Genomic DNA, 18,234 nt, shown 5'->3' with positions numbered 1-18,234 from the left:
CAGCTAAGGGATGCTCTCGCGTGGATCAGAGAACTTTTTGGACGAGAAGAAGCCAGCCTAGCCTTGGAGTCTGGCTTAGTTCCTCGGTATCTCTGGACCCTTCCCTGCCCCAGACTCCAAATAGAAACCAGTTTCCATGGCAAGGTGAGGTGTGTGTGGGCGCTGGGGGCTGTGTGGGAACAATGCTTCATTAGGAGGCTCTAATGAAATGGAGATCTTCCAAGGCAAATGTTAATTGCAGCCTGCAAGCACAGATGTTTCTGGGATGTAAAGAAGGCTGCAGGTGGGGGAAGGTCAACCTGCCACCGAGGGAGGAGCAGGTGGGACTGTCCTGTTCTCCGTCTGCCCACGGAACCTCACAGCATAAGAGATCCTGATGGTCTCTGAGAGTCATAGAGCATCTTATCAACCAAGCACTGGGCTGGTCTGCAGCTTTCCCATTGGCTCCAGAAAGGGCCTTGCTCTGTGTAGGTTGGGGGACACCGTACAGGTTTTGGGGTACTCCATGCCTGGATGGAGATTCCCTGGTAGACCTGGGAACAGCGCACAGGCTGGGATCAATGAGGTGAGGCAACATCATTTCTTCCTTTGCGGACTCAAGTGAAACAGTCGGTCGAGAAGCATTCATCATCTGCCATGTTCTAGAAATACTCATTGAGCTCAATGGCGGTGAGAAACGGGGGTCAGTAGTTACTGTCTCTGTGGGGCTCACAGTCTAATGGGGAGGTGGTCAGGACAGGAATCGTGGTAACTTGGTAAGCTGTGGTGTGGTGTTGGTTAGTTATAAATGTCAACTTGCTACTACTTAGAATCACCTCAGAGAGCCTCTACTGAGGAACTCCAAGATTAGGTCTGTCTGTGGGTCTGTGGGGGATTGCCTTGACTGTTTGTTGACTGATGTGGCAGACTCAATCCTGTGTGGGTGGGGCCATTCCTTGGTTTGGGGCCCTAAGTAGTGCAAGAGAGGAAAAAGCTAGCCAGGCATGAGAAGGCAAGCAGGCAGCATGGGTGTGCTTGCCTCTGTCTGCTCTTGACTGTGGATGGGATGTGGTTGGCTGCTAAGTTCCTTCCTCGAATTCCCAGAAATAATGGACTATAACCTGTGTTTGTCAGCTTAATAATAACTGTTTCCTGGCTTCCATTGCTTCTGATCCAGGTATCTGTTGAAGCAACTAAAGGGAAGCTATGACAGGCATCTTGGAGGGAGTCGGAACCTAGGATCAGGCAGGAGGGTGCAAGCAGTGGACTGCAAGATTGTGACTGGCGGAATTTACTGGATGCAAGGGGGAAGGGGCTAAGGATAGAACCCAGTGCAGAGTTGAAGTCAATATCAGTCAGGGTGCTTCATGATGGAGACGGGGTGGGCATGGGGGTTGGGTAGGTGAGTTAGGGGGCGTGGCATCTAACAAGGCTTTGACAAGACTGGGTGGGATGGAGAGGGTGTGTCCCACCCATCATGCTGCCCCTGAGAAGACCTTCAGGCTCTGAATCTGCCCGGCACCCTGGTGGCTTCTATCCTCTAGCCCATGGTAATCGGTCCTTGGATCGTTTGCCAAGGACAGGAGATATGAGGTGACTTGGAGTGTCACCCCGTGCTGACAGTGGATTGTCACAGTAACTTTTATTTTCCTGTATGCAACTGTCATCTCTGAGGCTTACTGCCTCCATCTGCTAACCTAGGCCTTAGTCCTGGAAGCTTCCAGCCTCTGTATAATCTTATCTAGGCCTGGACTATTTTCAGCCTCTGAGACTTGCCGCTGAGTATGCTCATCCCTTCTAATTCTTTCTGAGCTCTGGCTGGCTGCTCTGCTTCAAACTCCTCTCCAAGCTGACTGATTCAGTCTGGTTTCTCTCTCTCTCTCTCTCTCTCTCTCTCTCTTTCTTCTTCTTCTTCTTCTTCTTCTTCTTCTTCTTCTTCTTCTTCTTCTTCTTCTTCTTCCCTCCCTCCCTCCCTCCCTCTCCCTCTCCCTTACCCTCTCCTGAATTGCTCTGCTTGACCTCAAACTAACTCTGTTCTAATCTATCTTTTGGCTCCTTCTCATTTTCTAGCTCATTCTGTCTTCACCCATGTCTCTCTTATTCTCTCACTTCAACCTATCTCTGTAAAGCTCTCGAAGTAAAACTGCCTCTTCTTTCTCTCCCTCTGTTTGTCTACCTCTTAAGTCACACACCCCACCACCACCACCCTTTTCCTCTCTCTTCTTGTAAGAGTTGGGCGTATCTTATTCTGTCAAGTCTTTCTCTGATTCGTCACTTTGGAAGCCACTCAATTAGACATCACTTTCAAACATGGGTGCTTCCTTCTACAAACTAACTTTACCTTCATTGTTTGCAAGTGAAGGTGTGTACTGAGTGCCTGTTTATAATTCCAGCCACAGGGATTAAAGGTGTGTGCTAAAGGCTAAGCCACACCACAACTAGAGACAGAGCTTTTTGTCCTCAGTAAATAACACCATCTTGGGACTTACAAATACCCTGCAACAGTGGATTTTGACATCTAGGGAGTAGTGGGGCTTTAGATCAAGGTCTTTTCAAATACAGAGCCTACCTGGGAAGCCTAAGCCTGTATCTGGGCTATGCCATTTTCTGCACAGCCACTGTCTGACCTATTGATGGAGACTTCTTGCTATATGGGCCAACAAAGGGACATGTCACCGATTTCTGAGCCGACTGTCCGACTTTCCTTTTTCTTCTCCCACTTCAGCATGGATCAGGAATGCCTTTCTGCTCAGTACTCAAGCGTGACCCCAGTGTGGCCGCATAGCTTGTGCTGACTTCTGTGTAGATGAGCCCAGGGCCCATTGGGCGCTGTCTTTGGGTCTTTCTTGGGAACTCCATCCCCACCCTCAGCTCAGGCCTCTCTGTGGCCATTCTCATGAACCAGGACAGAAGTGGCTGAAAAGCCCAGAGATCTATGGGGTTTAATAAGGACATCCAAGACGGCGTTATTGCGGTTTTCTGGTGACATTAGCTCTTTGGGGAGGTAAATTTCTTTCCTTTTAATCCACTGTTTCTTAAGCAGGTGACCCGCTCCGTGTTATTACAAGCAGGTTATTATGACCATAAATCCTTCTGCTTCTGCTTCTTCCATTTACATTAAATATAGTCTCGGTTATGGCGCCTAAATTAGCTTTCATAGGAGGAAATCTCGGTATAATTTAAAGGGGATGAGGAATGAGAGTGGGGAGGGGGAGGGGAGGGAAAATGAGAACGGAAAGAAGGTTTTGGGTCCCAAATAAGAACCGAGCCTGGATCAGCCATTCCAAAGTGCTCCGAGCCCTGCAAAATGAAGTTGTGCCGAAGAAGTCCTGCAATACAGATTCTCTATTGTAACATCTGTACTGCTAGGCCACCTGGTCAAAAAGATGGAGACAGTCCCTGCATGATTTCAGTTATAGAGCATTCTAGGAAAAAAAAAAAACCCAACTGTAGAGATGAGATTGGCCAGTGGTGTCAGGGATTCATTGGGAGCAGGGGCAGGGATGGAGAGGTGGAACTCAGGGCACTTGTAGGAGAATGGAAGTATACTGTGTGACATGGGGATGCTGGAGCCTTGATGTCAATGGTGATGGGGCTTTAGTGCCGGTCCATCCACTGTGGGACTCTATGTACCACACAGCTGAGGTTTAAATAATAAGACTGTGAAGCAGGTAGGAAGGGTGTTTGAGAACTCGTACTTTCTTGGCTTTCTGCAAAGCTACTAAAATATAGTCTCTGAAGGAAAGGGAGAGATGGCTCAGTGGTTAAAAGCATGCGCTGCTCTTGCAGAGGACCTGAGTTCAGTTGCCAGCACCCACACTGGGTGGTGACTCACAACTGCCTCCAAGTCCAGCATCAGATCTAACGCCATCTTCTGGCCACCATGGGTACTGCACTCCTCGTGCGCCCATCTCTCTACATACATACACGTGCATGATTTAAAATAAAATAACCTTAAACAAATAATATGAGAACGGCGGGGAGAGCACATGAGCTTGTGGGAGTCTCTAGTTGCCTCACTGGGATTGCCGTTGTGCTATTGTGTCTGGCTTTTATGTGAGTTTTGAGATGAACTCAGCTGCTCAGGCTTTTGCGGCAAGTGCTTTTATGCCCCGGGACCGTGGATAAGAGGTCAACTTCCATTGCTGGTCTTCCTCCTTTGAGACATGAGTCTCTTGTTTATTGACTCATAGGCCAGTCAGGCTGGCCTGCGAGCTTCCAGGGACTCTCCTGCCTCTAGCTCCCATATTGTAGGAACCCTGGGATTATGGCAGCACATTGCCACTTCCAGCTTTGACATGAGTCTGGGGCTTCCTCGTGGCAAGTGCTTTGCCCACAAGCCTTCTCCCCAGCCTTGTGCACTTTATGGTTACTGTGTTATACTGGATGTACTGGCTGGTTTTGCATGTCAACTTGACACAGGCTGGAGTTATCACAGAGACAGGAGCTTCAGGTGAGGAAATGCCTCCATGAGATCCAGCTGTAAGGCATTTTCTCAATTAGTGATCAAGGTGGGAGGGCCCCTTGTGGGTGGTGCCATCCCTGGGCTGGTAGTCCTGGGTTCTATAAGAAAGTAAGCTGAGCAAGGGGAAGCAAGCCAGTAAGGAACATCCATCCCTCCATGGCCTTTGCATCAGCTCCTGCTTCCTGACCTGATTGAGTTCCAGTCCTGACTTCCTTTGGTGTTGAACAGCAATGTGGGAAGTATAAGCTGAATAAACCCTTTCCTGGGGCCTAGCAAACACAGAAGTGGATGCTCACAGTCAGCTATTGGATGGATCACAGGGCCCCCAATGGAAGAGCTAGAGAAAGTACCCAAGGAGCTAAAGGGATCTGCAACCCTGTAGGTGCAACAACATTATGAACTAACCAGTACCCCGGAGCTCTTGACTCTAGCTGCATATGTATCAAAAGATGGCCTAGTCGGCCATCACTGGAAAGAGAGACCCATTGGACTTGCAAACTTTATATGCCCCAGTACAGGGGAATGCCAGGGCCAAAAAGTGGGAGTGGGTGGGTAGGGGAGTGGGGGGAGGGTATGGGGGACTTTTGGGATAGCATTGGAAATGTAAATGAGGAAAATACCTAATAAAAATATTAAAAAAAAAACCCTTTCCTCCCCAATTTGCTTCTTGGACATGATGTTTTGTGCAGGAATAGAAACCCTGACTAACACACTGGGTTACATAAGGATTATTGTGTTTCCTTTCCCGGAGTGTGTTCCACACTTTTTAATCTATTATTTATTTTCTCTTTCTTTTATCAACTGCATTGTCCTCTGTCTGTTTCTGAACTGTCTTTGGCAGATACACGTATTACAAATATTTTTCTCTCAGCCGATGTTTCCCTTTTCATTTTCTTAATGGAGGCTTTCAGCAACACTTTTCAGTTTTACTGAAGTTAATTTTATCATTAAAAACAGAAGTGATGGGGCTGGTGAGATGGCTCAGTGGGTAAGAGCACCCGACTGCTCTTCCGAAGGTCTGGAGTTCAAATCCCAGCAACCACATGGTGGCTCACAACCATCCGTAACGAGATCTGGCGCCCTCTTCTGGAGTGTCTGAAGACAGCTACAGTGTACTTACATATAATAAATAAATAAATCTTAAAAAAAAAAAAAAAAAAAAAAAAAAAGAAGTGATGGCAGGCTGAAGAGATGGCTCGGCATTTCAGGATGCCTCTTCCCACTCCTGTGGTGGACCTGATTTCAGTTCCCGGCACCCAAATCAGGAGGGCTCGTAATTGCATATGGCACATATGGCACACATTCATAAACATGTGACCATAAATAAAAATAAAGCCTTCACAAATAAAAACAAAATTTTCAAAAATTTAAAAAAAAACACATCTGCACCTCAATCAACAACAAATATACGTATTTATCCATATATATCCAAATATATCTATCCAGGTATCCTGGTGTGATGGAACAAGCCTGGAGAGGCTGAGGCAGGAGGATTGCCAAGACTTGAAGGCCAGCTTGGGCTATAGACAAATACCAAGTCAATGAATGAGGAGTATTGTGACAAGACCTGGTCTGATAACCACCAAAAAAAAAAAAAAAAAAAAAAAAAAAAGAGCGGGATTTAGTCTTCTCTGTAAGATCTTTTTTTTTTTTAAAGATTTATTTATTATTATATGTACGTACACTGTAGCTGTCTTCAGACACTCCAGAAAAGGGCGTCAGATCTTGTTAGGGATGGTTGTGATCCACCATGTGGCTGTTGGGATTTGAACTCATGACCTTTGGAAGAGCAGTCAGTGCTCTTACCCGCTGAGCCATCTCACCAGCCCCTCTCTGTAAGATCTTTACCAAGTCACAGAAATATGTATTCCTATGTTTTGAGAAGCTACAGTGTATCCTTTCACACTTAAGCCTGTGTTTCTTCTTAATGAGATCAGTGTATGGCATGGGATAGGATCATTTTTCTAAATGGGTCTTCAATTTTTTCTAGCAACATTTGTTGGAAATATTTCCCCATTGAGTTGCCTTGGTAACTTAAAAAAAAAGCAGTTGACTTCTTCTGGGGGAGATATGAGCAAATGTCTACTCACCCCAGCCAGGTAACCAAAGTGAGATCCAAGTAAGGAGCCAGTGTCCAATTTGGTAAATGTGGTGTTTGAGTAGGTATGGCCCCCATAGACTCAACGCTTGGCCATAAACACATTAGGAGTGGCACTATTAGGAGGAAGTGTGTCACTGTAGGGTGGGCTTTGGGGTTACATATGCCCAAGCTATACCCAGTGTGGCACATGCTCTCCTTCTGCTGCCTGTGTATCAATATGTAGATCTCTCAGCTCCTTCTCCAGCACCAGGTCGGTCTAGATGCTGCCATGCTTCCTACCATGATGATAATGGACTAAACCTTGAAACTTGGCTTGTAAGCCAGCCCCAATTAAATGGTTACCTTTTAAAAACTTGTTGTGGTCATGGTGTCTCTTCATAGCAACCCTATGAAACCCTAACTAAGATGGCAAACCAATGAGTTTTATTGGGGTTACTTCCAGGAATATGGTTGAGGGGTATCTTACAGGAACAGAAATGACTCAAAGACAGCTGCATCAACAAAGCCCACCCAGCATGGGTGACAGCTCACAAAAGCTGGGAACCTGGAGTTACTGCATAACTTCCAGACAGCTCAACAGGTTGGAGACTGTCTCTTTCAGGCAGCTTGCCTGGTCAAAGCGTACCTCTCAATAGGTATGCTTACTGCTTACATAAGCCTGGAGAGGGAGGGATCTAGTGCATCTGCTCAGTTTCAGGAAATTCCTGAAGTCTCTGAGTTGTTTTCATCCTGAGTCTTAAGAAGCTTCCTTTAAGACATTACTAATCTTCAGGAGCTTCCCTCCAAGATGAACTGATTCATCCCAGAGGATGTTGCTGTCCATTAGGACTGGGAAGACAGCTCAGCAGGCAATGTGAAGACAGGAGTTCAGACCACCAGCACCCACATCAAATGCTGATGGGGCATGATGACCCTTCTGTCATCCCAGCACATGGGAGGCAGTGATGGGATCCCTGGAGCAAGCAGGCTAGCTAGACTAACCCTGGGTTCAACAGAGAGACCATACCTTGATTTATAAGGTGAAGAGTGATCAAGGAAGACATCTGACATCAACCTCTGGCCTCTACACACAGGTACACACACATGTATGTACATCCCACACCCATGCAAATACGTGTACATTTCAAAGTACATACACATACAAAATCAAGGAACTAGGCATGTGGGAGTCTATTTCTGGACTCAACATTGTTTTAAATATCTGATCATTTGAGTCCTCTGATGTCTCTTTCCAAAACCTTTCTGGTCTTCTATGTCCTTTACATTTTGAGAGTTTATGCAGTAGGCAGTGGTTGCTGCAGAGACCCATAACTGTGTAAAACGTTGAGAATGACCAACTGTGAGTGCTCAGTAGTTAATATCCGTATTAACCCTACTACCACCATGGCTGTGAACATTGTCTTCTAGACACTCTGTGGCTTTCAAACAGAAGCTCACAGCAACTATGGTTACCCGCATAAGACCTGCACAAGATCAAGCTAGTTAAACATTCCAGCATGGGAGGGGAGGGATGCCCAGGCCCCACCCCTCATTGAGGAACATTTGACAGTAGATGGCTGTTGGTGGAAGGAGAGCCTCTTTTCTCTGGGAATGTGGCCTCCTGGCAGGTTCCCCATGCTCTTGTGGGTGACCCTGCACACATGGGTGTATGATCCATGCTGGTAGAACTCAGTGGATTATATAAAAAGAGAGGACATGAAATAGGCAGGGAAATGTGTTAGAGGTGCTATGGGGAGTTGAAGGTGATCAGTATGCATTGGAGACATGTATGAAACTTTCCAAAAATAAATTACAAAAAAAAAAAATCATTGTGTGTTGCAGTATCCCATTTATTATCCTCAATGACCAGGGCAGAGGGGCCTTTGCCTAAAGTTTGCTGGATGGCTGCCCTGAAGGTCTCTTAGGATACGCAGTGCTCTTTCTTGTGAGTGTAGCCAATAAGACTCTGTCCTCATAATGAAGGGCTCCTTCATTTTAATTCAGTTTGCGCGGTGAAAAAGAATTTGCTGCGTTGATTGCTCCTCATTTAAACCACGACTTGATTAAAATAGGAAACACGGGGTACATTCAAGATTACACCGAGGTGATAGAAACTTTAAATTCCATCCAAGATCCTTATCAGAGATTTAATTAAAAACTTATGTGTAAGGGTGTGTGCCTGTGTGTGCTTATGTGTATCACGTGTGTGTAGTGCCTTCAGAGGCCAGAAGAGGGCGCTGGATTTTTTAAGGAACTACAATTACATGTGGTGTGAGTCAACATGTGTGTGCTGGGAACTGAACCTGTATCTTCTGCAAGAACAGCAAGGGCTCTTAATTTGAGCTAGTTCCAGCTTCATAGCCTACGCTGGACTGAAGTTTGCTTGTCAGTTCAGGTTGGCTTTGAATTCACAATCCTCTTGTCTCAGCCTCCTGGGCACTGGGATACAAGCACAGATCAACACATTTGGCTTCTTTAATATGGTTATTTTAAACAGAACATCCTGCCGTTATTTTTATGGGGATTATGATATACAGATCAATATAGAAAGAAAGTACATCTTTGACTGTAGCGTTGTCCAGTTCATGAACGTGGCACACTGCTCTAATTAATTAGCTCTTCTTTGATTTTTTTCAGCTGTGTTAAATGTTATTAAAGTAGTGAACAGTTTGGCAAATCTTTTGCTAAATCCACGACCAAGTAATTTGCAATTCTGAATGCTATCGCTAATAGGATTTGTTCTTATTTTATTTTCCAATTTTTGTCTTACTTTTAAGATATAGAAATCCAGGTGTGGTGATTCACACCATTAAACCCAGCACTTGGGAGGCAAGGCAGGTTAATAACAATGTGCCTAAGGCCAGCCCCATCTACATGGTGAATTCTAGGATGGCTAGAACCATGTAGAGAGTTCCTGTCTCAAAAAACCACACACCACAAACACACACACACACACACACACACACACACACAGATAACCATTTACTTACTGGTATATATTGGTCCATTTTCTTCCATTTAAAAAGTAATGTGGGCATGTGGATTTAGAGGCCAGAGGGCAACCTAGACTGTCATCTCTTAGGAGGTGTCCTGTCTATATTTTTGAGATGGAGTCTCTCACTGCTCCTTCCAAGTAGGCTAGGCTGACTGGGCAGCAGGCTTCAGTGCCTCATTTCTTTTTGCCCCCCCCCCAACACTAGGGTTATGGCCACACACCATATCACCAGGTTTTTATGTGGGAGCTAGGGATTTGAACTCAGGTCCTTATACTTGCCTGCATCTCCCCCATCAGGTCCTCTCTTACTTCCTTATTAATTTTGGGTGAGGTTTATCACTTCTTATTGTTCTTCAGAATCAATTTGAAGAAATTTGATTTGTTATTTGAAATTTGAGATTTATTAAATTTCTTTTGGTTTTACCCTTTCCTAGTTCATGCACATCTTCTCTTTGCTTTTAAATTTAATCATGCATACTTTGGCCTCAAGGTGTTGGATTTCAAACCCCTCTTTTCTAACAAAGACATTTAAAGGTATAAACCTCCTTATAGCCACTGCCTTGGAGGCATCCTGTAGGTCTGTAAATATGAGTTTATTGAAGTACAAATTGGGTGCAATAAAGCTCACTAATTCAAAGAACGAAATCCACTCAGTTTTGGCTGTGACCAGCAATCCTCCTGTCTCCTACCACTGCCTGCCTTCCTCCCTCCTTCCTTCCCTCCCTTCCTCTGTTTCTCCATCCACCCACCCACCTACCCACCCACCTATCAATCCATCCACCCACCCATTCACCTATCCATCCATCCATCCATCCATCCATCCACCCATCCAGTGTGTGCAGCTGTGCACACATGCACTATAGCACACACAGGAAGAGCCAACAACCTGTGGGAGTCAGTTCTCTCCCTCCACTGTTGGTTGTTTTTTGTTTGTTTTTCGAGACAGGGTTTCTCTGTATAGCCCTGGCTGTCCTGGAACTCACTTTGTAGACCAGACTGTCCTCGAACTCCGAAATCCGCCTGCCTCTGCCTCCCGAGTGCTGGGACTAAAGGCGTGCGCCACCACGCCCGGCTCACTGTTGGTTTTGAATGCTGCAGTCACTTTCACCCTCTGAGCCATCACACTGGCCCCACTGACTTCCTTTCAATTACTACAACTGTGCTCTTCATAGAATTTCACATCAGTTGCATTGTATAGCCTGTTTTCCTCTGGCTCCTTCCACTCTGCAGAATCCTTTTGATGGACATCCATGCTTTGTGTGTACACAATTTGTTCTCGTTGCTAGGCAGAATTCCCCCATGCTGCCTCTTCTTCTCATTCTCCTGTTGATGGACGTTGGGGTTGTGTCTCGTTTAGTGCTGTTATAAGCGAAGCTGCTACAGACGTCCCTGTGAAGTCTTCGAGTGGACATGGCATGTTTACTTCTCCTAGATAAAAACACACAGGAGTTTCTGGGTCGTCTGGTAAAAGCATATTTACTTTCCCAGGAAACTTTACAAGGTGACTGTATAATTTTGTATTCTCAGAGTAAATCTGTTTTCTGTTATTCCATCTTGGCCAGAAGTAGAACCATTATTTAGATTTGAGCAGTCAATTTTATTTTAAAGAAATTGAAAATGGAGATTTTTTTTTTTAAAGACAGAATCTCTCATTTTGTAGCCCAAGTTAAGTCTGGATTTACTATATAGCCCAGGCTGGCCAAAAACTTAAGGCAACCCTCCTGCCTTAGTCTCCTGAGATTTAGAGAAGTAAGCCACCACGCCGTGCCTGAGAGAATGTGTTATTTATAAACTCGCCATTAGCCATTTCTGACCGTCTCCTCTCCTTAGAGTGGATTCAGACTTTTGCTGGCTGGCACTTCTCTTGTGCTGGGAAATTTCCTGCTATGGCCTCTGCAAGCTGGCCTGCTGGTGGGAGGCTATCTTATGTCTGAAAGGTCTATATTCAGACCTTTTATAAAATATCCCTTATTTAGAGGTGTTTTCTTGATGCATTTTAATTGAAACATTATTGTTAGAACAGTGTATGTACTTGTGTGTGATGTATGTGTGTGAGGGTGAATGTCATAGTGTGTATATGTGTGTGGGGATATGACACTGTGTGTGTGTATGTGTGTGAGGGTGCATGCCACTGTGTGTGTAGGTGCATGTCCTTGTGTATGTGTGTGTGTGAAAAGGTGCATGCCATTGTGTGTGTGTGTGTGAGAATTCATGCCACTGTGTGTGTGTGAGGGTACATGCCACTGTGTGTATATGTGTGGTTACATACTATTTTGTGTGTGTGTGTGTGTGTGTGTGTGTGTGTATGTGTGTAGGTCAGAGGACAGCTTTGTGGAGTCCCTTCCCTTGTTTGTGTGTGTTGTAGGGATCGAACCTCTGTAGTGCAGCTTTCATGGCAAACAGTTTTACACACTGAGAAATCTGTGCACACACCCATATACATACATATAATCAAAATAATACAAGTAAATAACTTTTTATTTTGTTTTTTCAAGACAGAATTTCCCTGTGTAGTCCTGGCTATCATAAAAGCTGTAGACTAGGCTGGCCTCGAACTCAGAGATCTGCCTGCCTCTGCCTTGAGTACTGAGATTAAAGGCGAGTGCTACCACTTGGCAAAAATAAATACTTTCTGTAAGTTTTTATCACAACAGTTTAACTTTATTTCTTCCTATTTTTAAAGATTCATTGTCTTATTTTATGTGTGTGAGTGTTTCGTGAACCACGTGCGTACCTGGTACCTGAGAAGGCCAGAAGAGGCCATCAGTCTCCTGGAGGAGCGCTAGGTGGTTGTTAAGTTGCCCAGTGTGGGTGCTGGGATTGAACTCCAGTCGCCCACAAGAGCAGTACAGGCTGCTGATTGTTAAACCACACTGCCAGTCCCTTTCCGCAGGATTGTTGTTAGACTGATTCTCCTACCTAACATGGAACTCACCGCTGCTCAGACTGGTAGCCAGCCAGCTCCAGGCATCTGCCTGCTTCCACCTCCTGGTGCTGAGATTACAGGTGTGCTGGGAATGGAACTCGGGTCCTTGCAATTGTGTGGCGAGCACCTTCCAACCAAGCCATCTCCCCAGCCTCCTGCTTCCTTCTGGGACTTTTGTTGTTGTTAGCTGCTGGACATTGTGAAATTGTGCTGCCAAGTTTCTTCATGGTTTTGTTAGGAGGTGTAATGAACTTAATTGGATAAACCTGATCCCCGTGAGACTTGCATTTAGTCTTCGTGAAGACATCCCGAGCGTCGTTTAATCTGTTTGTTCAGTCTTATCGCAAAATCAATATTTTTCTGAGGCATCTATTTGCAACTCGGTATATTATGATGCCCTGTCATTCTGGTGTCTGGAAGGAACATCTTGAGGAAGGTTCTTTGTCTTCTGTGAGCTTCTATTGCTTTAATAGATTTTGACCTATTTTTGGTGTGTGTCTGTGTGCTATCTCTTTGTGTGTTGCAAGTGTGTGTGTTTCAGGTGTGTGTATATCTGTATGTGTGTGTATGTATGTTTGTGTGTGCTGAAGGTGTGTGGTACAGGTATGTGTTTATCTGTGTGTGTGTGTGTTTGGTATAGGTGTGTGTTTGTGTGTCTGTATGTGTATTTGTGTGTGTCTGTCTCTGTGTGCTGCGGGTGCGTGTGTATGGGATGCCAGAGACTGGTATCCAGTGTCCTCAGAGGCTCGCCACTATATTTTTTGAGACATGTTCCTTTGCTGAAACTATGCTTTACTGATTGGTCAGGGTGGGTGGCCCACGAGCCTCAGCGATCTGTTCATCTCTGCCTCTCACCCCATTCCCCAGCGCCCAGGGTACAGGTGCGTTCCGCTAGTCCTGGCTTTTACATGAATGCTGGGGATTGAACTCATGTTCTCACGCTTGCATGCTGGTCACTTTACTGATTGAGCCGTCTCCACAGCCCCTCAACTATTTTTTAGTAGTAGCTTTTAAAAATTACGTATCTATATATTATGTGTCATTCCTTAAATATAAAAAAAATATTTGTGTGTGTCTGTGTGTATCCGTATCATGGCTTGCATATGGTGGTGAGAGGACCACTTGCCAGAGCACTTGCTGGAGTGTGTTCTGTCACCCCACCATGTGATACCTGGAGACAGAACTCCTACCAGCAGGCTCAACTGCATCTGTGTTTTCCTGCTGAGCCATTTCCCTGGCCCAAGTTATAGTTCTTTATCTCTCCCTCCATAAATATCAATATTTGACCAAAGACTGAGGGTGAACTTCTCACGGGCCTCTGCTTGGTCGTCCCTCTCCTCCCAGTTCTTTTCTGCCCAGTGTTTGTGTCCCCAGTTTCAGCCGCACAGACTCTGCAGAGTCCAACGTGTCTTTTCTTGTCTCAGACATATCCTTTGCTCTGTTAGATTGCCTGATTTCCTCTGCTGAGGTTTGCAGACAGTCTTGGCAGTGAGCAGGGGGCGCCTAGTTTGTTTGTTTCTTTATAGCAGGGATCACTGTTATACCCTCTCTGTTGCCCAGTGTCTGAGAACAGTTTCCCCTATGTTTTGTCGTATTTCCTAGGTGATTACAGCAGAGCAGCAAGGCAAAAACAAATACACTTTACACTAACAGAACCTGATGCCGCTAGCTGCCAAGACATGAAGGCATTTCTCTCTCCTAATGCCAAGCTCGTCTCCGGTAGACATTAGATGAGAATCCTCTAATCCAACTCCGTCTGATGCTATCCGTCGGTAACAACCGATCCAGCAGGTCGGCAATCCTCAGCTTCAGTTGAAGACAGGTTGTGACCTGCACTCCTCACGGAAGAACTTGAGACCAGAGATCTTCCGGTCCCTGCCTTTAGGTCTGACTGATTTGCTAGAGTGTCCCACAGAACCTTGGAAAGTACATCACTTTGTTTGCTCGTGTTTGACAAGGGAGGCAAATGAATAGCCATATGGAAGAGATGCAGAGGGGCAAGCATGTGGGAGGAGCTGTGAGGAGGATCCATGCTGTCTCTGGGCTTCCCACCCTCCAGGCATCTGTGTTCAGCAGTCTGGAATCTCACTGGACCGAGTCCTTCTGGATTTTCATTACACAGGCATGGCTGTGTCCAACATTAGCCACCGCTGGTTTGCTAAACTTTCCCCCTATCTTTCCTCCCCAGAAGGAGGACTTGAAGCTACAGTCTTCTGATGCATGCATGGTTGGTTCCCTGGCAACCCCTTCTTGAGGCTACCCAGGAGCCCAACAAAAGTCTTCTCATTAGAACAAAAGGGTCTGCCTGTCACTGGGAATTTCCAAGGGATTTGGGAGCTGGACCCAGCTGGCTTTCCTACCACTCACAAAATGACAAGTGTGTTAGAGGCCACAGCCAGCACAGATGTTAGAACACAAAAGTCCCCAGATTCCCTCATCTACAAGAGTTCTAGGGACTCTGCGCCAGGGAATTGGGGCAGAGAGAAATATCTCTGTCTGTCAGTCTATCCACCCATCTATCTATTTGCTTTATTTTGAGACAGGGTCTTACAACATAGCTCTAGATGGGTCTGGGACTTTCTATGTAGACCTGGCTTTAAACGCAAAGAGATCCACCTGCCTGAGTGTTAAACGTGTATGTCATCATGCCTGGCTATAAATGTTGTATAACACTGGATAATTCTATCTGTCTGTCTGTCTGTCTGTCTGTCTGTCTCATTTCTCTTTCTGTGTGTGTGTGTTTCTCTCTCTCTCTCTCTTTGTATATATGTCTATCTATCTGTCTCTCTGTCTCCGTTTCTCTGCCTACGAATATGTATGTCTCTGCGTGTGTGTGTCTGTCTCTGTCTATCTCTGTCTCTGCCTCTCTCTGTGTATGTGTCTGTCTCTGCCTGTCTATCTATCTATCTCTCTGTCTCTTTGTGTATATGTATGTGTGTATGCCTCTGTCTCTCTGTCTGTCTCTCTGTCTCTCTGTGTGTGTAGGCATATGGAAGCCAGAGGAGGATGCTGGGTATCTTCTATTGCTCTCTGCCTTACTCCCTTGAGACAGTGTCTCTCACTGAACTGAAAGTTCACCATTTCTACTGGCCTATCTGGCTAGCGAGTTCCTGAAGCCCACCTGTCTCTGGAGCCATGTGTGGCTTTTACAAGGGTTCTGGAGGGTTGAACTCAGATCCTCATCTTTACACAGCAAGTGCTCTTATCCACAAAGCCACCTCTACATTCCTCCACCCCCAGGCGATTCTTACAACAGTTAATTCTCAGAAAGAGAGTATGTTCCACAGATTTTGATACATTTTCATCATCATTTAACTCATGTTTTCCGTTCCCCTCTGAGTGAGAAGCGTTCTGTTAATTTATAAATATTTGGGAGATATCTAGATGCCAACGTAGATATTTCTAATTCATCAGAAAGCACACTGCAATAGTCCAATGACTGAAATCTATCAAAACCCGTGCTGTAGAAGATAATCTATTTTGGTGGTGAATTCACGAGGGCTTGGGAGGAATATGTGTTCCAAAGTCGCTGGATGGAACACCACAAACATCAATTAGGTCAGATTGATTGACAGGGTTATTCAGAACTCCTTTATATGTGTTCATTTTAAAAAAGATCTTTTATCAATTATTCAGAGAGAGGCTTTGCAGCCTCTCGCTATGATTATGGGTCTATTTCTTTATGCGTGTCAGTGCATTTTCTTCTTAATATCTTTTGACAGCCTGTTATGGGGTGCATGCATTTTGAGGTTACTGCATTTCCTTGATATATAGATCAATCTATCCTCAAAGAATGTTCCTTCTTATGTCAGGTAATACTTTCCATCTTTTAATTTACTCCCCTCATGTCTATATAGGCACCTGCTCTTTCTAATGGGTACACTTCATACAATATAGCTTTTATTTTTTAAAAAAAGATTTATTTTATTTATTATATATAAGTACACTGTAGCTGTCTTCAGACACCAGGAGAAGGAATCAAGTCTTGTCACAGATGGTTGTGAGCCACCATGTGTTTGCTGGGATTTGAACTCAGGACCTTTGGAAGAGCAGGCAGTGCTCTTAACCGCTGAGTCATCTGTCCAGTCCTATAGCTTTTTCAATACTTTTGATGTAGCTGTGTTTTGGATTTAAGGCATCTCTTTTTTAAAAAAATTAGTTTTAGGGTTTTTTTTTTTTTGAGAATTTTATAAAATGTATTTTGATCATATCCACTTCTTGGGCCCCTCAGTTCCTCCCAGATCCACCATTCCTTCCATACCTCCCTAACTCTGTATTTTTTTAAAATATGATTTTTTAAAAATTTTATAGGTCTGAGTAATTGCCTGCATGTATGTACAGCCCACGTGTGCAGTGCCTTTGGAGGACTGAAGAGGGCGTCAGCTCCTCTGCAACTGGAGTTACAAGTGATTGTGAGCTGCTATGTGGGTGCTAGGAACCAAACCTGGGTCCTCTGCAAGAGCAGTAAGAACCAGTAAAAACCATTAACCACGAAGTGCTTCCTCCAGCCCCACAGTCTCTTAGTTTAACATTTGTAGTTCATTTATACTTAATGTAATTAATTGTTGAGATGGTTGATTTTGTCCTATTGTGCTGTTGTGACTGTTGTACAATAGAGAGCCACACATTTAGTTTTAGGGACAACAGGTACTCATGATCATGTGGTCTCTGTGGGTGAAGAAGCTGGGCATGGTCTAATTGCTTTAGGATCTCTCACAAGGCTGCACTTAAGGTACTTTCCAGGTCTTGATTAAGGGAGTCATTCATTTCCAAAGTCACCGTGTGGCTGGTGGAATCCAGTGCTTTGCTGGACAGTGGCTCAGTTTCCTGTTGGCTGTTGGTCCCTGCTCTCTTCAGTTTCTTACCAAGCAGGTGTCTCCAGGACTCATAACATAGCTCATTTCAGCCAAGTCAGAAGAAGGCAGACTTGTAGGTCTGGAGAGATGGTTCAGCTGGTGAGGTGCCTGCTGTGCAAGCAGGAGAACCTTAGCTTGATCCTTAGCATCCATGTTATATGCACTTGTAATCCCAAAGCTGGGGAGACAGAGACAGGCAGATGCCCAGAGTTCCCTGGCCAGACAACCTAGACCAATTGGTGAGCCCTGGGTCTCAATGACAGATCCTATCTCATCAAATAAGGTGGATAGGACCTGAAGAATGATACCTGAGGTTGACCTCTGGCCTCCACTCACATGTACAACACACACATGCACACACAATTACATGTGCTCTCTCTCTCTCTCTCTCACATACACACACACACACACACACTTTAAAGAGGGAGAAATTGTTCTAACCAGATGGAAATTAACTTTTTTCTGAAATATAATTGAGGAAGGGGTGTCTCATCACCCTTTCTATATTCTGTTGACTTAAAGCAAGTCATAGGTTTTGTCTATGCTCAAGGACTTTCTAATTCTAGTGTGAGTACAGAATGTGGGGGCTGCCGGGGCTCACCTTAAAGTCTCTCTGCAATCCATGCTATTTCTTCTTGTCTCACTTGTTCTATGGTCTTTTCTTGCTTTTTTGGTTTAAAAAGTCAGGAGGACTGTGAGTGTGGCTCAGAGGTAGGATACTTGCTTAGCATATTTAAGGCCCTGGGTTCTATCTCTGTACTAACAAAAATAAAAACAATAAAAAGTAAATTTTTTTTCTTTCTTTCTTTCTTTTTTTTTTTTTTTTTAGACAGGGTCTCACTATATAGCCCTGACTAGTCTGGAAATCTCTATGTAGATCAGGTTGGCCTCCAACTCACAGAGTTCTGCCTGCCTCTGCTTCCCAAATATGGG

The 18,234-nt window shown here is 44.9% G+C and overlaps 1 long non-coding RNA gene across 1 annotated transcript in view; it reads left to right on the top strand.

Annotated features, from left to right (window-relative positions):
• The first annotated feature begins 380 nt into the window (after positions 1–380).
• The window catches only part of Gm31724, a 94,298-nt gene continuing 76,444 nt past the window's right edge, over positions 381–18,234 (top strand). The window contains exon 1 of the long non-coding RNA XR_880310.1: positions 381–565. This is a non-coding gene — a long non-coding RNA (predicted gene, 31724). The remainder of the gene's footprint in view (positions 566–18,234) is intronic.

This window comes from Mus musculus, chromosome 11, assembly GCF_000001635.26.
Source record: "Mus musculus strain C57BL/6J chromosome 11, GRCm38.p6 C57BL/6J".
Taxonomy (NCBI): domain Eukaryota; kingdom Metazoa; phylum Chordata; class Mammalia; order Rodentia; family Muridae; genus Mus; species Mus musculus.
Note: the sequence above shows the minus strand (reverse complement) of the source record. Positions and strands in the feature narration are given on the sequence as shown.